Source organism: Oryctolagus cuniculus, chromosome X, assembly GCF_051225735.1.
Source record: "Oryctolagus cuniculus isolate XC-2025 breed Fujian yellow rabbit chromosome X, ASM5122573v1, whole genome shotgun sequence".
Taxonomy (NCBI): domain Eukaryota; kingdom Metazoa; phylum Chordata; class Mammalia; order Lagomorpha; family Leporidae; genus Oryctolagus; species Oryctolagus cuniculus.
Window position 1 is genome coordinate 105,983,060 of NC_142888.1, and position 23,521 is coordinate 106,006,580.

General features: G+C 36.9%; 1 protein-coding gene across 5 annotated transcripts in view; it reads right to left on the reverse strand.

Moving 5' to 3' along the window:
• LOC149119716 (uncharacterized) overlaps positions 1-23,521 on the reverse strand; it is a 367,358-nt gene that overhangs the window by 48,317 nt on the left and 295,520 nt on the right. For 2 of the 5 annotated variants that reach the window (XM_089324687.1, XM_089324686.1), the window contains one exon: positions 22,922-23,116. The exons of the other annotated variants lie outside the window; for them this stretch is intronic. The gene's annotated coding sequence lies outside the window, so the exon portion shown is untranslated. Of the gene's footprint in view, positions 1-22,921; positions 23,117-23,521 lie in introns of those variants that run through there. 5 annotated transcript variants of the gene reach the window in all.

The following is a 23,521-nucleotide window of genomic DNA, read 5'->3' on the forward strand; positions in this document are numbered from 1 at the left end:
TGAACTCCTTATCAGATGTAGTTTATGAATATTTTCTTCCATGCTAGAGTCTCTCTATTCATCCTGTTGATTTGATTTTCAGAAACTTTTTGGTGTGTTACACTGCCAATTTTCTATTTTTCTATTGTTTCCCATGCTTTTGGAGTCATTTCCAAATATCACTGCCCAGATCAATGTCAAGATATTTCCCTATATTTTGTATTACTTCTGAGGAATATATATCGACTTTTGTTTTCCTTTACTGATTGTTATCAGTTCTAATAGCTATTTTGGTGGAGTCTTAAGCATGTTCTATATACTGTATCATGTTGTCTGCAAATAGATGAGATTGTATTTCGTCCTTTTAAATTTAGAGATCTTTTCTTTCTTTCTATGGCCATGACTATGTTGAAAAGAAGTGTTATGAATGGGAATCCTTAGTTTGCTCCTGATGTCAGAAAAACAGGTTTTGGCATTTCATCATTAAGTATGATAATAGATGTTGGCTTTTCACCTATAGCATCATGTGTTATGTCTAGGTACATTTCACATATACCTAATTTATTGAGAGGTTTTATCATGAAAGGATATTCTGTTTCCTTGGCTTGTATGATCATCGTGTAATGATACCAAAACATTCTCATTAATACACTTTTTATAGTAGTAAGTCTTGATGCATGAAAAAGAATCCACTTTCTTTTTTTTGTAATATTCACAATACTTTTTTGCCATATCACTTCCTATAACATTCTTCAATATAAGTTTAAATTCAACTTTTAGGTTCCATGAAAAAAATCTTGTTTATATTTTTACTGAAACAAATCTGGAGAGAATCAACGTATCTACAAAACTGAGTTACTTTACTGGCTTTCACAAGTTTTGAACTTTCTCAAAAAATACATTAAAAATGTTTAATAGGTTGAATCCAAGATTTTGTCACTATTTTCAAAGGTGGCTTGTTTTAATTAGTGACATTTTCTAATTGTGTGTTGCTGGAGTCTGCAAGTGTAGGTGTCTAAGTCTTTGCATATTGATCTTGTGTCCAACAATCTGGCTAATCTCATTAATTCTAATAAACAGATTCTTCTTTTTCAAATCAGTATTTAATCATTCTACCTACAAAGTGAATTTCTATGTTTGTTTTTCCAATTCATATAACTGAACTTTTGTACTTCATTCTACTGGCTCACATCAGCTGTATAGGTGATTATATGTGGTGATCATGAGCATCATGTGTCTTATTCCTGATTTATACGGTTCATGATTAATTATGAGTTTGTTAAAGGTGTTTACAGAGAGGAGTCCTCCAAGATGGCGGAATAGGGAGGAAGCACACTGATAGTCTAGGAAAAGATAATTTAATAAAAGTGGAGATACTGTAGTCTCTGGAAAGAGTTACAGAAAAAAATGCACAGGAAACTCTTCCAGAACTAGTGGGACACTGCGGAGCTATGTGGAGGGCACGGGAGCCCACAGCTCAGGACCCCAGCCGCCGAGTCTATGCACCAGCGCTGGAAAGGGAGGTGAGGTGAAACCTCAGTAGCCCAAGACACTGGTGGGAAAGCGACATGAAGAGCCTAGAGGGAATGAGGCTTGAAGCCTCATGGGGGAATGTTCACCAGGCTAACCAGAGGAGAGAAAAAAAATAAATATATGAAAGGGACTGGTATGGACACGATTCTCTCCACTCACCTTACAAAGGTGAGCAAGACAAAGAGCAGGCACCATTTTGGACAAGTAAAAACTGCGCCACCTCAGGGCTGCACCTGCCCTCAGCCAAGCACAAAAAAACTTACTCCGGTAAGGAGAAACAACAGGAGGTTAGGACCTAGTGAATGTGTGGAGCTTATGAACTGAGGTTGTGAAAAAAAACTGAGGGTGTCTGAGAGAGCTCAGGGAGTACCTAAGACGTGAGTACTAGGTGAGAGATGCCACAAACATGGTAACCTTGGCAACCCGGGGGGAGATTGCAGGGGAATCTGAGCTTACACTGAGGACTGCACAGATCCTTTGTGTGGTCCTTGGGACAGAGCAGACGAATATTATATCCACAGAGACCAGAGATCAGACACTGACTGCCTTCAAGGAGAATAGCTCTGCTGTGTGGAATTACTTCCCTTCTGAATTGAGAGAGAGAGAGAGAGAGAGAGAGAGAGAGAGAGAGAGAGATGATTTATCACTCCCAACCTGGGTGTGTCACCTTTGGCACACCCTTAACGCTGAAGAACTGAACAGAGCTCTCTGGCCACATCCATCACAAGCCTCTAAAGATCGACCAAAAGCAGACAGTCCACTTAATCTAGAGTCATAGTATAATGAGAAAAGCCACCAGAGTGAGGAAAAAAAAGAAGAAAACAATATCTCCACAATGCCAAGCAACAAACGCAGAAACCGAGGAAACACGAACAAGGAAGACATTATGATAACCCCAAATGAACAGGCCACTACAATTAAAGATTGTGAAGATGATGAGATAGAAGAAGTGCAAGATAGGGATTTCAAAAAATTTATGATAAGAACATATAGAAGTTATCAAAAACAAGTTCTTGAACAACAGAAATCCTTACTGGACAGGATAGAAAATCTCTCTTGTAAAAACAAAATCTTAAGGAGGAATCAAAATGAAGAATCCAGTAGAACATGAAATTATGATATTGAAGAGAAATCAAAATGAAATGAAGAATTCAATACATCAAATGACCAATTTATTAGAGAACCTTAAAAACAATCAGTGAAGCAGAAGAGAGAATATCGGCCTTAGAAGATAGAGCACAGGAAAGTATATAGTCAAACCAAAGAAAAGAAGAGGAAATTTGAAATCTAAAAAATATTGTCAGGAATCTATAGGATAATATTAAAAACCCAACATTCGGGTTCTAGGAGTTCCTGAAGGCATGGAGAGAGAGAAAGGATTAGAAGCCTTTTTAGTGAGATACTAGCAGAAAACTTCCTAGTTTTGGAGAAGGATGGAGGAATCCTAGTACAGGAACCTCATAGAACCCCTAATAAACATGACCAAAAGAGATCTTCACCACGACACGTTGTAATAAAACTCACAACAGTGAAGAATAAAGAGAAGATTCTAAAATGTGCAAGAGAGTAACGTCCCATTACTCTCAGAGAATCCCCAATTAGACTCACAGCAGACTTCTGATCAGAAACCCTACAAACTAGGAGGGAATGGTGAGATATAGCCCAAGTACTAAGAGAAAAAAACTGCCCACCCAGAATATTATATTCTGCAAAGCTCTCATTTGTGAATGAAATTGAAATAAAAACCTTTAAGAGCAAACAGACATTGAAAGAATTTGTCACCACTCGTCCAGGCCTCCAAAAGATGCTTAAATATGTGTTACACACAGAAACACAGCCATCAATGTGAAAGAAGGTAGAGGAAGAAAACCTCCAAGTAAAGATCACAGGAAGTTCAAAGCATATATTAGAAATATCTTTGGGAAAAAGGCAGGGCAAAGTTACTACTTATCAATGGTCACCTTGATGTTAATGGCCTCAACTCTACAGTTAAAAGATGCAGACTGGCTGAATGGATTAAAAAACAAAACCCATCTATTTGCTGCTTACAAGAAACACATCTTTCCAACAAAGATGCTGGCAGATGGAAAGTGAAAGGTTGAAAAAGATATTCCATGCCAACAGAACCAAAAAAGAGCTGATGTAGCCACCTTAATATCAGACAGAAAAAAAAAAACTTTAACACAAAAACAGTTAAGAGAGACAAAGAGTGACGCTATATAATGATTAAGGGATCAATTCAACAGGAAGATTTAACTATTATGAATGTATATGCACCTAATTACAGGGCACCAGTTTATTTAAAAGATATGTTAAGGGACTTAAAAGGAGACTTAGACTCCAATACAATAGTACTGGGGGACTTTAATTCTCAACTTTCAGCAATAGACAGATCAACCAGACAGAAGATCAACAAGGAAATAGCATTTTAATCGACACCATAGCCCAAATGGACCTAACAGATATCCAAAGAACTTTTCACCCTACACTTAAAGAATTTACATTCTTCTCATCAGTACCTGGAACCCTCTCTAGCATTGACCACATACTAGGCCTTAAAGCAAGTCTCTACAAATCCAAAAGATTTAGAATCATACCACGCAGCTTCTCTGATGACACTGGAATGAAGCTGGAAATTAGAAACTCAGGAATCCCTAGAGCATATGCAAACACATGGAGACTGAACAAGATGCTCCTGAATGAAAAATGGGTCATAGAAGAAATCAAAACAGAAATCCAAAACTTTCTGGAAGTAAATGAGGATAGCAACACAACACATAAAAACTTATGGCAAACAGCAAAAGCAGTGTTAAGAGGAAAGTTTATATCAATAGGTGCCTACATCAAGAAATTGGAAAGACACAAAATAAATGAGTTTTCAATGCATCTCAAAGATCTAGAAAAACTGCAGCAAACCAGACCCAAAACTAGTAGGAGAAGAGAAATAATTAAAATCAGACAAGAAATCAACAGGATTGAATCCCCCCCCAAAAAAAAACACTACAAAAATAAGCCAAATAAGGAGCTGATTTTTTGAAAAAAATAAACAAAATTGACACCCCATTGGCCCAACTAACTAAAAGAAAAGTCCCAAATCAATAAAATCAGAGATGAAAAAGGAAATGTAGCAACAGATACCACAGAAATAAAAAGAATAATCAGAAATTACTACAAGGACCTGTATGCCAGCAAACAGGGAAACCTATCAGAAATGGATAGATTCCTGGACACATGCAACCTACCTAAATTGAACCAGGAAGACATAGAAAACCTAAAGAGACCCATAACTGAGACAGAAATTGAAACAGTAATAAAGGCCCTCCCAACAAAGGAAAGCCCAGGACCAGATGGATTCACTGCTGAATTCTACCAGACATTTAAAGAAGAACTGACTCCAATTCTTCTCAAACTATTCAGAACAATTGAAAAAGAGGGAATCCTCCAAAATTCTTTCTATGAAGCCAGCATCACCTTAAAACCTAAGCCGGAAAATGATGCAGCATTGAAAGAGATTTTCAGACCAATATCCCTAATGAACATAGAAAAAATAATCCTCAATAAAATTCTGGCCAATTGAATGCAACAACACATCAGAAAGAAAATCCCCACCAAGACCAAGTGGGATTTATCTCTGGTATGGAGGGATGGTTCAATGTTTTAAAACAATCAACGTGATATACCACATTAACAGACTGCAGAGGAAAAACCATATGATTATCTTAATAGACGCAGAAAAAGCATTTGATAAAATACAACACCCTTTCATGATGAAAACTCTAAGCAAACTGGGTATGGAAGGAACATTCCTCAATACAATCAAAGCAATTTATGAAAAAACCACGGCCAGCATCCTATTGAATGGGGAAAAGTTGGAAGCATTTCCACTGAGATCTGGTACCAGACAAGGATGCCCACTGTCACCACTGCTATTCTATATAGTTCTGGAAGTTTTAGCCAGAGCTATTAGGAAAGAAAAAGAAATTAAAAGGATACAAATTGGGAAGGAAGACCTCAAACTATCCCTCTTTGCAGATGATATGATTCTTTATTTAGGGGACCCAAAGAACTCTACAAAGAGACTATTGGAACTCATAGAAGAGTTTGGCAAAGTAGCAGGATATAAAATCAATGCACAAAAATCAACAGCCTTTGTATACACAAGCAATGCCACGGCTGAGGAAGAACTTCTAAGATCAATCCCATTCACAATAGCTACAAAAACAATTAAATACCTTGGAATAAACTTAACCAAGGATGTTAAAGATCTCTACGATGAAAATTACAAAACCTTAAAGAAAGAAATAGAAGAGGATACCAAAAAATGGAAAAAGATTATATGCTCATGGATTGGAAGAATCAACATCATCAAAATGCCCATTCTCCCAAAAGCAATTTACAGATTCAATGCAAAACCCATCAAAATACCGAAGACCTTCTTCTCAGATCTGGAAAAAATGATGCTGAAATTCATATGGAGACACAGGAGACCTCGAATAGCTAAAGCAATCTTGTACAACAAAAACAAAGCCAGAGGCATCACAATACTAGATTTCTGGACATACTACAGGGCAGTTGTTATCTTATTCCCACTCTTACAAATAACAGGAATCACTTTTCAGTTAAATTTAACACCTAAGAATAATTGTGTGTTAATTATAGAGTTCAAAGAAGAGTATTAAGTAGAACAAAAAAAAATACTGAAAGGGATACAGTATTAAGTTGTTCCTCAACAATCAGGACAAGGGCTGATGAAGTCAATGCTTCTCATTGTGTCCATTTCACTTCAACAGGTTTCATTTTTGGTGCTTGGTTATTTCTCACCGATCAGGGAGAACATATGATATTTGTCCCTTTGGGACTGGCTTATTTCACTCAGCATGATGTGTTCCAGATTCCTCCATTTTGTTGCAAATGACTGGATTTCATTATTTTTTACTGCTGTATCATAATATACAGAGTACATGTTCCATAATTTCTTTATCCAGTCTATTGTTGCTGGGCATTTGGGTTGATTCCAGGTGTTAGCTATTGTGAATTGAGCTGCAATAAACATTGAGGTGCAGACAGCTTTTTTGTTTGCCAATTTAATTTCCTTTGGGTAAATTCCAAGGAGTGGGATGGCTGGGTTGAATGGTAGGGTTATATTCAGGTTTCTGAGGACTCTCCAGGCTGACTTCCATAGTGGCTTTACCATTTTGCATTCCCACCAACAGTGGGTTAATGTCCCTTTTCCCTACCTCCTCGCCAGCATCTGTTGTTGGTAGATTTCTGTATGTGAGCCATTCTAACCGGGGTGAGGTGAAACCTCATTGTGGTTTTGATTCGCATTTCCCTGATTGATAGTGATCTTGAACATTTTTTCATGTGTCTGTTGGCCCTTTGGATTTCCTCTTTTGAAAAATGTCTATTGAGGTCTAAGAGTCAAAGGGATCACTCAAACAAGACTAGTGTCTGCAAATACTAACTGAGAGAATCAAAAAGGGAGAGAACGATCCATCATGGGAAGCAGGATACACAGTGGACTCAAGGAATGGCAGATGTCCTAAATAGCACTTTGGCCTCAGAATCAGCCCTTAAGGCATTCGGATGTGGCTGAAGAGCCCATGGGAGTATTTTAGTCATGGAAAGCCAAGACATTCTGGAAAAAAAATGACCTAAATGAAAGATCTCTGTGAGTGAAATCCCAGCGGAAAGAACGGGCCATCAGAGAAGGAGGTACCTTTCTCTGAAGGGAGGAGAGAACTTCCACTTTGATTATAACCTTGTCTAAATAAGATTGGAGTTGGCGAACTCAAAGGGCTTCCATAGCCTTGGTAACTCATGCAAGAGCCTAGGGAGATTACTGATGCCATAAACAAGAGTGTCAAATTGTTACGTCAACAACAGGAGTCACCATGCACTTACTCTCCATGTAGGACCTCTGTCCTTAATGCATTGTACAATGTGAATTAATGTTATAACTGGTACTCAAACAGTACTTTACACTTTGTGTTTCTGTGTGGGTGCCAACTGTTGAAATCTTTACTTAGTATATACTAAATTGATCTTCTGTATATAAAGATAATTGAAAATGAATCTTGATGCAAATGGAATGGGAGAGGGAGCAAGAGATGGGAGGGTTGTAGGTGGGAGATAAGTTATGGGTGGGAAAATGCAACTATAATCCAAAAGCTGTGCTTTGGGAATTTATATTTATTAATTAAAAAAAGATGTTTACAGATACTCATTATTATACAAAGGAAGTGTTCTTATACTCAGTCTTCTAAGAGTTTTCATATCAACATAAATGTGAATAGATATTAAATATAATTATTTTTGGCATATATGTAGATGACTTATCATATGGCTTTATTACTTTAAACTGATATTGGTAAAATACATTAAAACAATTCCTAAATTTTTTTTTGCTTTCAAACTTTTATTTAATGAATATAAATTTCCAAAGTACAGCTTATGGATTACAATGGCTTCCCCCCCATAACGTCCCTCCCACCCACAACCCTCCCCTTTACCACTCCCTCTCCCCTTCCATTCTGTGGTTGCCTCATTATTTTGTTAAATGTTTCCTTTTCAGGGCAGAAGCTTCTTAGCTGGATGTAATCCCACACACTTATTTTTGCTTTTATAGCCTGTGTGTCTAGAATCTTTTCTAATAAGTCTGTGTATTCCAATGCCTTGCAGAGTTTCCCCAATGTTTCCTTTACTAATTTTAAGGGATCAGTTCATAGGTTTAGATTCTTGATCCATTTTGAGTTGATTTTTGTATAGGTATATGTTAGGTATCTTATTTCATAACTATGGATGCACAGATCCAATTTTCCCAGCACTCTCTGTTGAAGAGACTGTCCTTTATCCAGGGATTGGTTTTAGCTCATTTGCCAAATATTAGTTGATTGTAGATGCATGGGTTTATTTCTGGGGTTTCTATTCTCTTACATTTGCCAACATGTCTAGTTTTATGCCAATACTTGGCAGTTTTTATAATAACTGTCCCATAATATGTCTTAAAATAGGGTATTGTGATGCCTCTGGCTTTGCTTTTGTTGTTTAAGATTGCTTTTAGCTGTTTGGAGTCTCTTGTATGTCCATATGTATTTTAGCATCACTTTTTCTAAATCTGAGAAGAATGTCCCTGATATTTGGATTGGGATCATATTGAATTGGTAAATTGCTTTGACTAGTGCCGACATTTTGATATTAATTCTTCTGATCCATGAACATGGAAGATTCTTCCATTATTTGTGTCTTATTTTGTTCTTTAATGTTTTGTGATTTTCATTGTAGAGCTCTTTCAACTTCTTGGTTAAATTTATTCCAAGGAATTTACTTTTTTTTGTAGCTATCGTAAATGGTACTGATCTACTAATTCTTTCTTAGCCATGGCTTTGCTTTATTATTTTAAAAATATTTTAAATAATACAGCAAAATATAAAGAGGATCTGTAGCTTTACCCATTTTTTATTTATTCTTATCACATTCTATGCCTTTATTTTTGATCAGTATTACCACAAATTTGACAATATTTTTAGTCTTTTTAAAATATTACTTTTGTCTCTGTTTATTCTCTTTATTCAGTCATTCACAATCCTTTTAATATACTGAAAAAAAAAATGGTGATGCCTAAGGGCATACTCCTAGCAGTCCTGATCTAAGTGGCCTAGGACAAAGTCTGAATATCTCTATTTTGGGAAATTGTCAAAGTAATTCTAACACTCAAGGTTTCAGAAATTATTTCTTTATATATTAAATACTTGCTCCTACATTTAGTATTTAATTACATAAACTATCTTTGCTGTTATTATGTGTGTTTTTTTGCTTTCTAATGCATAAGTTGGAGATTTGTTTAGCAGATTAACCTTTTTTAAAAATTTGAGAATTACAACTATATATTTAACTATCACTGTATCTGTCATCACTAAATAAAGTGATATGCCATATTTTCTTTACTATTAATCTTAGGTACAATCTAATTTCTAATATTTTTTTGTTTTTAAAATTATTTTACTTGAAATATAACTGTATATATGAATTAAGTGATTTTTTATAATGTTTAATTTTTTAATTTCTACTATGTTAATTGCATATGTTTATAGGGTACAGTGTGATAAGTCAATATATATATTCAATGTATGAAGATCAAATCAGTTAACATTTTAACCTTTTTTAAAAAAACAGATTCTCAATAATTGTACATATTAATGGGATACAATGTGTAATTTCAATAAATATATATAATGTATACTGCTCAAATCAGGGTAACTAAAATTTCCTTCTCTTTGTCATTTCTTTATGACTGGAGTCTTCAAGCTCTTCTCTTGTATTTGCTTATGAAATATATAATAGGTTATTATTAACTATAGTCACCCTACTATCCTGTGTCTCTCCTCTCTCTAACTCTGACTTTCAAATAAGTGAATACATATTTAAACAAAAGAAACTCATTAAGATTTGTTTTATGTTGTGCTCACTTCGGCAGCACATATACTAAGATTTGTTTCATATCACAAAATATAAATGATCTGTTTGCTGCATGCTTAAAAAGAATATATTCTAATAATTGGAACATTCTAATTACATATATGCAGTCAATCAAGCTTGTTAATTTTGTTTTCCAAATCTTCTGTGTTTTACTGAGTTTATAAGTTTGCTCTATCACTTAGGTATATTACACTATTACTATGATGGTAGAATGTTCAATATTTCTCAGCGTTTCTGAGATTAACTTTATCCTTCTTAAATTCAGTTTCATTTTGTAACATTTATTTGAGAGGCAGAAACAGAAAGAGAAAAATCGACACACAGAGTACCCATCTGCTGGTTCACTCCTCATATGGGTACAATACCTAGACCTAGGCCAGGCCAAAGCCAGGAACTGGGAACTCAATCCAGGTCCCCTATGTGCGTGGTTAGGAACCCAATTTCTTACATCATCACCACTGCTTTCCAGGGTTCATATTAGCAGGAAGCTGGAGTCATGAGACAGAGCCAGGGTTTGAGTGCAAGCACTCTGATGTGCGACACTGGCATCTAGACCAGTCACTAGGCCTGCCTCTTAGCTCCTTTTTGAATTCCTGTCTCCTCAGCTGATCCACAAAGAATTCCTAAAAGTACAAGATGCAATACAATTGCACATGGTATTCATACGTTGGATAACTCTTTTCCTAGTAAAGTATCTTAGGAAGTTATCTGACACATGTGCAATATGAAAGCCCATACTGAGGAGGTGGGAAAAGTCGTCAATCAATATATATTAGTATCCTTACAAGTCATAAGGAAAGTGCCTACCACTTACATCCTGAGCTCTGAAAATTCAGGATCCAAACAAACTGCAGTATTTCATCAGTGCTATTGCACATAAGGAACTTCCTCTCTATTTTAGCTGCTCAAGAGATAAAAATAGGGGAAAACTAAACCAGGAAAGCCAAGGTGACACCAATGCAGAAATCTAAATTTACGTGAGGACCAAAATAACCACGGTGATTGGTGATTTCCATAAAGTAAAGATAGACTGCCTTCTGCACGTGTGTGTCAAGACATCAGCTCAAACATCAGGCACCCCAGTTTTGATGATACATTTAGCTACTGGCAGTCTCAAATTAATTACAAGCTGTTCATCTCAAAGACAGACATTCAATGTTAAAGAGAAAGCTCTAAAATTCGTGGAAGAACTAAGGAGATGTTGATGATTTCTGGCTGATGTTGATCCTGGTGTGTATGATCCATAATTACTCCGCCTTCAACCTCAACCTCTGACTTTCCTTCCGACTGTGCAGACCTCTCTCAGACTTCATGTGTAGTATAACACATGACATTGGAGCATACACATTATACTGTACAGAGTGGCAGAGAAAACCATATGTCAAAACCTCATTCTTCCATGACTTCAAATTTAAAGTCAAGACATTCAACATTATCTACTTTTCCTGGGGAAAATCACTTTCATTGTGGTCCTCACAATATACAATTATAGAACTGTATATCAAAATTGGATTGCTTATTCTACCTGATGCAAAGAATGCACTGAAAAACCATTTATCACCTACCAAAACATATGGCATGCCAGCAAGTTTTCTCTTACCTTTTTAGGGAAAAAAATAACTGAGGAACTGAGAAGTTGGTTAGTCTAAGATTCAAAAGACTTGATTTTGTCTCCCTTTCAAAAAAGAGTAGAATGAGGCAGCCAAGGAGTAAATGGTGCCAGTGCAGAAAAAGAAACAGCACACACATCCTGAAGGCCTCTCTAGTACAGCTCTTAAGCTAATGTGTGTCATCCTTCTGCTGGAAGTTTAATCAATGGGGATCAGTTCCTCCTAATATCTCAAGTTCCATAAATCGCCAAAGCTCTAATTAGAATCATCTCTCAGTAGACTCTACAGATGACTGTGACTCACAAATCTAAAAGGGAAACCAAAAATAACAAAATAGTGGCTATGCAATTCATCCCTTCCTCTCATTTCTGTATATTTATTTCTCACTCAACAAATACCTAGAGTGACTACTACATGAAGGCATCGTGTTCAACACAGCAGTGGACAAATAAAATATGGGCCTTGCCCTCAAAATGTTTACTAAAAAAGAAACAAAAGGTTATGAGAATTCAGAAGAGAAAGATATAATGGGGACTTGTGTTTAAAATGTGGAATAAAATAGTAACCATGATAGTTTATATAACCACCACCTCCCTACTAGGGTTGCCAGATTCCCAGGGTGCCCAGTCAAATCTGAATTTCAGATGAACTATTTTTATTTAATATACATATGTTGCATGTATTATTTGGAACAATTTATACTAAAATTTCACTGCTTATCTGAAATTCAAATTTAACTGGGCATCCTCTATTTTTATTTACGAAATCTCACAATTCTACTTCCTACCATCTCTGACAATTCTGGTAGAGATTTCTCTGTATATTTGGGAGGAAGGGAAACAAACCAATATACGGGGCTCATTTTTGAACTTGATCAGCACCAATGCTGTTATCCAGACTCATCTTTTAAGATATGTACAAATTTACATCATTTTCATGCTTAAACCCTCCCTTGAATTCCTATTACATTCAGATTAAAACCAAACTCCTTACAAAACCCTGTAAAGCAGCACATGATCTGACTCCTGCTTACTTTTCTCATTTTCACAACAGCATGATGAAGTAGATACTATTATTAGTCTCATAATCTGTACATGTAAAAGCACCAGAGAAGGACCTGCCCTACCCAATATTAAAATTTGCTGGCTTATATAAAAGCACTTATGGTAATACTTCAGGGAGTAGAAAACTAGATTGGAAGAAAATAAAAATGATAATACCCAATGTTGGTAAGGATACAGAACAACAGGCACTCTCATATAACACAGCATAAATTGGTCATTCTGCTTTGGAGGGAAATTTGGCAATGTTTGTACCATTTAAAATATATGCTCTGACCAAATATTCATATTCTAAGTATTCCCCTAAAGTTGCACATATATCTGCCCACATAGGGAAATGTATAAAATACAATCACAATGATGGAAACTCTTTTCAGTCATTTGTTACTTGTAGAATAAGGAAGTAGGAGTGATGCAAGAAAGGTCGACAGGGACTTTCACTTTTCACTTTACTCTTTATGGCAGATTCATGATTACAATGCACTTGTGAATTTTCTTAGGCAATGTAAATGAGTATTTTTTTTTAAAAAAAAGATGGTCTAAATAAACACACTCCAAATGTCTTTATAGAGGAAAAAGTATTCAGTCATCACTAAACAAATTATCCTTACCTTGACTGGAAATTGGCTCTAAGATTGTAGAAACCTTGATGGACAGAAGAAGGGAAACCTATCATGTAAAAACTGCAAGCCATTTTCTTTTTCTCAGGTGGTCAGAACTTGAATCACCTTGAGGCACGTGTTTTGGGGAAAGGGCCCTGAATAGCTCTTGTTACACAAATAAAAAAAACATCTATTTTTCTTGAAGAAAACCATAAAGTAATCTGAATGTGGATATTTTAGACTCAGAAATAACTGTTCTCTTGGGTAATGTAAATTGTTATATATGATGGAGTCAGGCTGTAACTGCAGACTTTATTGCTTTGGGGTGGTAAGGTGGTGACTTTCTATGAATTTAGACTGCATTGTGCTTGAATTTCTGCTTGTAGCTGTGGGAGTGTTTAGCAATTTCTCACTGGATAGTTTCAGCCAATACCTAGACAGCTACAGAAAAGATGCATAGGTGTGATCTTTACCTACTACATAATGAATTCTTACAAAAGGAGAACCATAATAGGTTCGTGTGCCTTAATGGACCAGATTGGTAGTATTCCACATATGGTAGTATTCCACATATCATATTTTTTAAACCAAATGACCCACACTTTCAGAAATACATGAATGCTGAATAAATCACCTTCTAATATTCCTCTTTTTAGGGCTAAAGAGTAAGGGTACAATTCTACAGGGTCATAATCAATGAATATGTAAGTTGCCTTCTCAGAGGGGTCAACATCCCCACTGGCAATCATCATTAAAAACAGCAGGACTTGGGTGAAGTAATAAGAATATGGGAATTGATCCTCATGTGGGAGTTAAGAGGAAATGTTTTCTCTCTTTTGGATACAGAAGGAGCTGAAGCTTGATTTGGAGCCTTTTGTATAAACATTCTCACATTATTTGTGGGTTAGACCACGAGTGGCAGTTAGAGGTTGCTGGCCAAAAATTAGGCAGAGAGATGTTTTTGTAAGACCCTGTTAGGAATTTTCCCCTATAGACAAGAGAATGAGCATATATGTTACTAGCTGTGCTGGTAAAATATCTTCTACATTGTATTGCCCTCCCATGATTTCCAAACTTTCAGTGTTTTGTTTATATTTATTTGACAGATAGAGTTAGCGTGAGAGAGAGAGAGAAAGGTCTTCCTTCCATTGGTTCACTCCCCAAATGGCCGCTACGGCCGGAGCTACGCCGATCCAAAGTCAGGAGCCAGGTGCTTCCTCCTGGTCTCCCACATGGGTGCAGGCACCCAAGCACTTGGGTGATCCTCCACTGCCTTCCCGAGCCACAGCAGAGAGCTGGACTGGAAGAGGAACAGCCGGGACTAGAACCCGGTGCCCATATGGGATGCCAGCACCGCAGGTAGAGAATTAGCCAAGTGAGCCATGGCACTGGCCCCAGTGAAGTGTTTTGAAAAGAAGCAATGGCTTCACTGGTGTGCAACATGTTCACTTGCCAAGGCTCCACAGTTAGAAGGGTCCTGCAAGTGTTTTCATATTGTGTGTTTCCTGCTTTAAATTCTTAATAATTTCCGAGCAGTAGGCTACTATTTCCTTCTTGCATTGAGCCTCACAAATTATATAGCCTGTCCTGTTGAAAAGTTTAAGCCTCTTATCAGCTATGAAACAGCATTCTCTCCTGATCTTAACTCCATGATTATAACAATGGCAGCAAGGGTGGACATGAGCATAAAAACATCACAAAGACAATTCTAGAGAACTCATGAAAGTTTTCAAAAAGTGGGGATAGTTTTGAGAGAACCGAGGCAGAAGGTCTCAGAGTCTCCACGATTAATCAAAGGAAATGTGACCTTGGTTTGTTTATAACTTTTTTTTTTACTTTTCTCTAAATGGGCATAGATTAATCACATAAAAGATCAGAAATGCAGAGCCAGCGACTGTAGGAGTTAGGAGGAATAAGAATATATATGCAACTCAGAAATTCACATATCCTAAGTGTCAAGGACCTTTGAGGCAAGAGTGCTTTTCCAGGAATGCACATGTACCAGGATAAATATCTATAGTGCCCTGTTGTCCTTTCATCTGGAGATACTTTTCCCCCATTATCCCGCCTTGCTAACTCCCACTAATGCTTTGTGCCTTAGTTTAGGCATGACCTCCAGTGGAAAGTCCTCTCTGGTGACCTCACAATGCATTAGGTGCTTCTCCTCTTAGCTTCCAGAGAACCCTACTTCCTCCACCATCACCACCACAGTACCTCTTATCATACAATATATAACTTATCTGCTCCCCTACAAACCACGAGTCTTTGAAAGTAAAGACCTTGGCTCACTCATTTTTATACCTTTATCACTTGCCAAGACTACTGCCCCATCACAGATGCATAGTAAACAGTGGGTGATCAAATAACCTAATGAATGAGCAATAGACTATGATTTTGAAACAAGGCAGACAATGCTGTAATTATTTTAAAATACATTAATCCTATAGTCTTACTGTAATTAAGTATTAATCTCACAGATAAATTAAGTACCTATTACCATTATGGTAGTCTGTGAAACTCTGTGATAATAAAAAGGGTCCATCATAACTGAAAATAAAGAGAACCACTAATCAACTCCTTTATTGTACAAATACACACACAGAGGAAAGATTGCATTCACTGGCCAATGATCTGAAATTTCCCCAAGGGCAGTGGGGTCAACAGCTAGCTCCCTGGACAGTATTTTCCTGACTTTCCTAATTATTTTCTGTTCTTCCTCCACAAATTTGGCAGTGCAGCCTTCACACACAAGATTGACACAAAGTAGTTTTTTTCTAGTGGCCTCTCCCAGGTATGCAAAGCATCAGTAGCAAAGTGGTCCATGGCTCAAAGTTCTAGGACCCAGAAGGCTAAATGAGAAGGTGAAGAAAATTAGTGAACAAGCAAGCTAAGAGGATCAGGATGAACCCAAATAACAGGACAAGGGAAATGGTTCATTCCTTTGTCCACAACATCACCTACTGTGCTACGGATAAAGGAATAAAAAAACTGCTGCTTGCAAAAATGTCCAATAGTATATAAATGAACCCCAGAAAGTCAGAGCTTGCCTTGTAAACTGCTATATTCCTAGTACCTGAAACATAGCTGCTGCTTGATAAATATTTACCCACAGGATGTTTACACACACACACAATGAGAAGCGAGCTTCTCCATGCCTGGAACAAACTGCTCTAAAAGCTACGTAAAGAAGCAAGTGTTGCAGATCCACCGGTCTGATTCTAAAGGGAAAGGTCTCACTATGGTCTTCAATGAGGATCCCTCAATATCTAAATTTTCAGGCAAGGAACCATTCAGGAATGTGAGTTACCCAAGGCAAGTTAATACATTAGGGGCTTGGCTTAGGGAAGATGCTCAATTACAGGAAAATAAGCCAGAAACTCACAAGCATAAAAATTGGCCTTTAAAGCTTATCACTCAAGTAAAGTGAAGACAGTGCTCCCCAAAACTATATCCACAGGAACTGCATTTTGTAAATATTTGCTTTGTTTTCATTTTAGTTTTTTTGTTTTTCCTTCCATATAATCTGATTCTTTTTGGATAAATTGGGGAAGGGAAATAAAAGCAGAATGTGATAGGCAGATAGTAGTGCAATGGTTCCCCGGCTCCACAAACCCCAGGGATGGACCCTATATCACACACTCCAATCACCACTGAGAAAATCTGGCTGGTCTTGTAAATGTATCCTTCTCCATAATGGGATTGGGGACCTTGAGATTTTAAAACAATTATTTCAACTCTCCACTTCCCTTTGCTTTAGACATAAGCTTAGTGGCCACTTCAAGATGGGAATTTTTTGATGTCTTCCACCTGCCTGGCTGCCATTTCATAAACTTTTTAATGTGTGTTTTCATGTCATTAATTCCCCCTCTTTAATTCTGTTAGGAGCCAGTGTCCTTTAATGTCATCCGTTGAATTTCCCAAGAGTGAACTTTTTTTTTTTCTCATCTCGCAAACATCTCCTAATTAATGGTCACCACCGCCTTCTCATTAATGCTCAATACAGGAGGCAATTAATGATCACTCATGCACCAGATGAGATTTTCAGGCACGGCTCACTCCAATAGTGCTGCAGCTTTTGTGACCTCAGTCAAATTTTCATTTGTATGTCCTTTCTGTGAAGGGAGGAATGCTACAACCTCACTTGCTCAACTTCTCCCAAGCAACAGACTCCTTTCTTTACTCAATAAAAATGTTCCAGTTATTTCCATATACTTTTAAAGTCCCCGAACAACAAAAAGACACCATACCTTCAACCCTGTATTTGCTTCTAACTCTGTCACTTCCTCTTTTTACATCTTCATAGTCAAGCAATCTTCAGTGAGTAATCTACACTCACTGTCCATGTTTCCTTTACCTTAACCCAGTACAATCTGACATGTGAAATACTCTTGGTATTCAGATTGTCTCACTAAGCTCAGCAATTACCTCTAAATGCAAAATTCTGGATTTAATATTTCCAGTTACTACCACGTGTTTGTAATTTTTCTGGTGATGTTTGTCGCACCATTTACTTTTCTTGGCTTTCATCAAACTACTTACACTGTTTCTCCTTGACCTCCTTCACTGCTTCATTTTATTGCTGGTAGCAAATAAATGTCACTGTACTCCAGTTTCCTCATTTGGTTCTTTTTCCTAAAATTAACCTAAGAAATTACATCTACTCTTCTGTCTTTTGTCACTGATTTTCTTTATCTGTGTCTTTGCCCTATTACATTTCCTGAGCTCCAGATTTGTTCTCAGGATTCCTACTGAAATATCTCTACTTGGATGACCCAAAGGCAACTCATACTCAGAATATTCCAAGCTAGACTTATCATGTACCCTACAAAATGTACCACATCTCTAGTGCTCCCGGTGAATAGTGGCACTATCCATACAATTGCTCAATTCAGAAATCTGGGATTCATTTTTGATTTCTTCATCTTTCACATTCCTTCAACATAAATAGGAGGGAATATTGACAGGACTTGTTCATCTCCTAAAACCTTAACATTATCTCTAACTTTTCTACTAATAGTTTACCACCACAAATTTGAAATCTAAAATCTTTATTATAACTACCCGATGCTCATCTATTTACCCAATTTTTATTGTGTTTTCAACTCCGTTCTAAGCATGATACAACCTGCTTTCCATGTTTAACCTATCATTTTGGTGTTATCTCTCAATACTATCCAAGTTCCTTGCCACTTTCTATACTTGAGTCATAATAATAAATGTATTTCACTAAATACCTGCTACTTTCTTGCTTCTTTATATTTTCAGGGCCTATTTATTATAACTGAGCTTTTAAAATATTCAATCAAAATAATTATACACTGATACCCTATACTGTTTATGGCCACACCAGGGTAGCCAAACATGATCTTTAATTTTATTCCTTGGCACAGTCCATCTGAATTTTTGTCATTCTAATCAATCATAACTTGAAGCTGTAATGAATGACTAAATTGGCCTGAGGAGCTTTTGTTGGGGATAGAGTATGGTGGAATAGATGGCCCCGAGGTGAGGCAGGGAAGCAAGGATAACATGTCTGCCCAGAATATTTCCAATTCTAAACCCTCTCTACCACCATCTCTACTCCCCCACCAAATTGAGATAGTTGGGGCTTGAGTTTCCCAAAGACTTCAGGAGCACACTTAATAACCTAAAGAAACTCTTCTAGGGTACAGAATCCAAAACAAGTTAGGTCAGTAAGAGAATGACTTTGAGGATCAAAGACATTGACATTCATCATAGAATGGGGGTGGGCACCTTGTCTTAATGGGTGGTGTTCTACCACTGAATGTGAGAGGGAGAAGACACTTCTTTGTGCTTTTTCTGTGTTTTTATAAGCTTCTCATTGCCTAACACTATCCCTAGCTCATAGCCATTTCTACAACTCAGCTTATTTTTCTCAATATATCCTTCAGTGAGTGTCCCCCACCTGTTGCAACTGCTATATTTATGGAGATTATTTTTCAATCTAATTTTTCAGCCTAATACTCTCCTCTGACCATTTCTGATTTTCTTGCTGTTTTGCTCCACATTTGCTTGGGATATCTCCTTAGCATTTAGAACTCAGTATGGAATAAAACATATTATTTCCTCCTCCCCTGGGAAAGCCAGCCATAGTCTCAAGTGTAAGACATAGACATACAATCTTTTTTGTTCTTTTCTCTAATATATCACAGATATTTAAAACATCATCAAGTACCTATCTCTTAAATCACTGTTTCTGTTATTCCAAATTTACAAAAACTGCATTACTGGTGGCAATTGCCCTAAAATCCACTTTGCAAAATACTATACCCCATTCATAACAACATACGTACATCTAGGACTTATGCACCAGTCACTATTCCAAATTCTGTATATAGATATACATACATGTATATATTCACATTCTCATCATACACACACACATTCTCATCTTTTTATCAGACTGTGATAAAAATCCAGGCACTCCTTTTACACAAACTTTACTTGATAAAATGAAACAGACAGGCAAAATGACTTAACCTATTCACACAGCTAGTAAATGTCAGAGGCATGATTTTAACCTAGGCCACCTGGATTTCAAACCCATGCCCTTAACTAATATTTTACACTCATCCCATTATAACTATAATGTCAAAAATAAAATTTATCTGGCATTCTACCACCTCTCTCTAGAAGACTTGAGCTACTGTAAGATACCTTCTAATGTCCTAGTGTAGCCCCCATATTTGAGCTTTCCTATCCAATTGCCACCAGCCACAAATGGCTAATGAGCTCTGAAAATATGACTAGTGCAACTGAATGACTAAATTCTTAATATTATTTACTTTGAATGTATTTAAAATATAAACAACCATATGTGGCAGTGACTACCACACTAGGTGATGCAGTCGGATTGGCAGTGTCTTCTCTGAAGTGATTAGAAAATGGATGTTGACTAAAAACAACAAATGCAAAATGGCATGTCTTTCTTCCTAATAGAAAGGGGCATAATCGGGAATCTAAGACATAGGAGTAAGTAAGCAGCAACTCGATGCCAATGTTAAATTGTGTGAAATACTGGGAAAAGGCAAACCAGAAGATGTTAGAGGACTGAGCCAAGTCACAAATACACCATAGAAGACAGATTCAAAGTTATAACCAGTGACAGAGATCAAGGTCAAGAAGGAACAGGCTGACAAAAAATGAAAAATATATATCATAGTGTTTGTTTTTAACTTAAGCAAGAAGTAACAAATCCAAGCCAGGTGCCCAAACCAGGAAAAGTTGAGGGTTCAAGCATAGCATAGACTGAGGATATTTAGAGTGATTTGTTCAAATTGGGTACCAGGCAACAAAGAGTAAGGTTGGAATAAAGAGACAATCCATTTAAAAGGAAGAACAGTGCAAGCAAGTGGGTCCACATAGAGATAAAACAGGTTACGATATTTGATCCTACTAATACAAAATACTACCTATTGGACACCCTATCCAAGACAGACACCATTCTAGATACCATATAAGAATATATATATATATATTTTAACTTTGTAATATAGGTGCCATTATTTTCACTTTATAGGTAAGAAAACTGAACCTTAGTGAACTTAACTACTTTCTAAAAGTCAGTTCTTAATTGGTACAGGCAGGATTTGAAACAAAGTCTGTCCAACTTCAAAGAGCATGTAATTTGCACTACTAAGATGTCCATAAAGCATACATCTTTAGGCCTAGGCAGAAGGAACGGTCCTTGAGGGGATTCTTCCAGGTGTAACAGGGAAAAGTACATCCTTACAAGTTCAAAAGAGCCAGAGCCTAGAAGACATGTATATATTGGTATATTTTTTTGAAGAGGAGAGGGAAATTTTCATTGTGTGACAGCTGACAGTATGAGAAGGGGGAAAAACATCACGTGTAAGAGCTATTCTGGTGGCAACAGCAGAGGGTGGAGAAATGCTAATGTTAGTTTCCATGTGCCCATGTGCAAATCACTGAACTAGTTGTTTTCCACAGAATTAGATGATTTATATCTCTTATCCATAGTCTTCACTCCAATTGTTTGAAAACGACATGAACTCCATTCCACAGATGAAAGTCTGAATCTGTGAAAAGCCTTGGATTGTAACCCAGAATCTGATTCGAAAGACACGCTCTTTCCTTTCTAGCAAATAGCTTTCATGAAAAGCCACATGGAAGGCTTTCATCTTTCTCTACTCTTCAAATTTCACTTTTGAGGAATCCATCTATTCATTAGACTCCCTTTTAGAATGAGTGCATGTTGATGCTTCAGTGGTCAAATATCCAGACCATGAAGAGATTTCTTGGCCTCTGAGGATCATGTTCTCCTCTTAGATGTTAATTTCCATTGAAGTCAAGCTAGTGGCAACTCTACAGTTTTGACAATTGTGCACTCCCCTATAAGCACCAAGACAAACCAAGATGTGTTATATTTCCATCATCTCAGGAGAAAGTTCCCTTGTTGCCTGTTGTAAATCAATCCCTCATCCCAAACCCTGGACCAGTAAACTACTGTTTAGATTGTTTTGTCTGTTCTCAAAATTCATTTAAATGTAATAACACCACACGTACTCTTGTGACTTATGTGATTCAACATTGTATATGTGATATTGACTTATGTTGTAACAGATATCACTAATTCTTTTTGTTATGCAGTATTCCAATTGATGAGCATAATATAATTAGCTTACTCATTCTCCTACTAATGGACATTTGAGTTGCTTCCATCTTGGGAATACTTCAAGTAAAGTGGCTTGAAACATTATTGTACAAGTCTCTTGTGGAAATTTTTCATTTATCTCAGGAAAAAGAGAATAGGGGTGAAAAGTCTGTGTCAAAGAGTGGGTATATGTTTAATCATAAGGAACTTCCAATTTTCCAAAGTGGTTGTAACATTTTGTACTCTTACCAATAAATTATAAGAGTCTCATTTGCTTCACACACTTACCAAGACTTGGTCTTGCCAGCCTATTTAATTTTAGCCATTCTGGTGGGTGTGTAGCAGTATCCTACTGTAGTTTTAATCTGCATTTAACTGATGACTAATGACATTGAACATCTTTTCATGTGCTTAGTAAGGTTGGGCTATTTTTATAGTGGTAGACTACACATTTCTCCTACCAATTAAGCTGAGACACTATTGGCCTGAAGTGCTTGCAGATTGAGCAGGGCAGAACTAATGGAGATTATGGGATCACTGAATACCCCTCTGTCAAGCAACTGCTTGCCATGGTCACCCTGTCTATTCCAGGCAAGGACTCTGCTGTTACTGTCACTGCTACCACGACTGCAATAAAAACTGCAAAACAATTATCTTTTTCTTTTTTCTTTTCTTTTTCAGGATTCAGAATTGCAGTTCATTTTTTCAATTATTTTAAAAATATACCCAAAGGTTACCATTCTTCCTTCTGAGATTTAAACTTTAGTTTTCAGACAGGACGAAAGGGGAGTTGATTTTTTTAAAATCAACAGTTCAAAGATTTATATTCCCATAGTTAGCCCACAATGCTGGGGATAGTCTTTATGACAATATTGTGATTTAAGTTTCACTGTGTATCATTGGCATCTCCAAAAAGTAATTTTAAAACCAGGTGAGAAAGAAAGTGAGACAAAGATGTGGAGAGAGAAAAAACAACAACAACAACAACAAAAAACAAAGACAAAGCAACACAGTTACCTGAAAAGTGAAGAAATACCTATATTTGGTGTGAAGAAATACAGATCAAATTGACTTGGTGTGATTTTGTTCTCTTCCAGCCAAATGAATTCTGTATAGTGAGGCTGAAGCTGAGGACAGCATTGACAATCAGCTGGATACATTTCCGAAGCTGGAATGCTGTAACTTGAAGGGATCTGCAAGGTCATCGGATACCACTCCCTACAGAGAGCAGGAATCAGCTCATAAGACACATAAATGCTTCTATCTTTTAAAGTCTATTGGTCATAGTGAGAGCCTCTGGAGGCACACAAAATGAATCTATTGTCTTCTCTTGTCAGCTCTTCTTAAGTTATAAAGAGCTGCTATTCCCACTACCTCAACTCAGGCTTGACATCCTCAGTTCCCTCAACCATTGCTTATACAGACTATTAACCACTTTGGCCATTTTTGCTTATCACATCCATTTGTCAATCTTCTCCCTAAAATTTTCCTATCTCCCCCAAAAAAATCATGTGAGTGATCTGACGTGCATAGATAATAGTAGGACTGTCCTATACAATATAGACCAATTAGCCCAAAACATTTAGAACCCATTTACAAAATAGATAATTTGTTCTCTTTTGG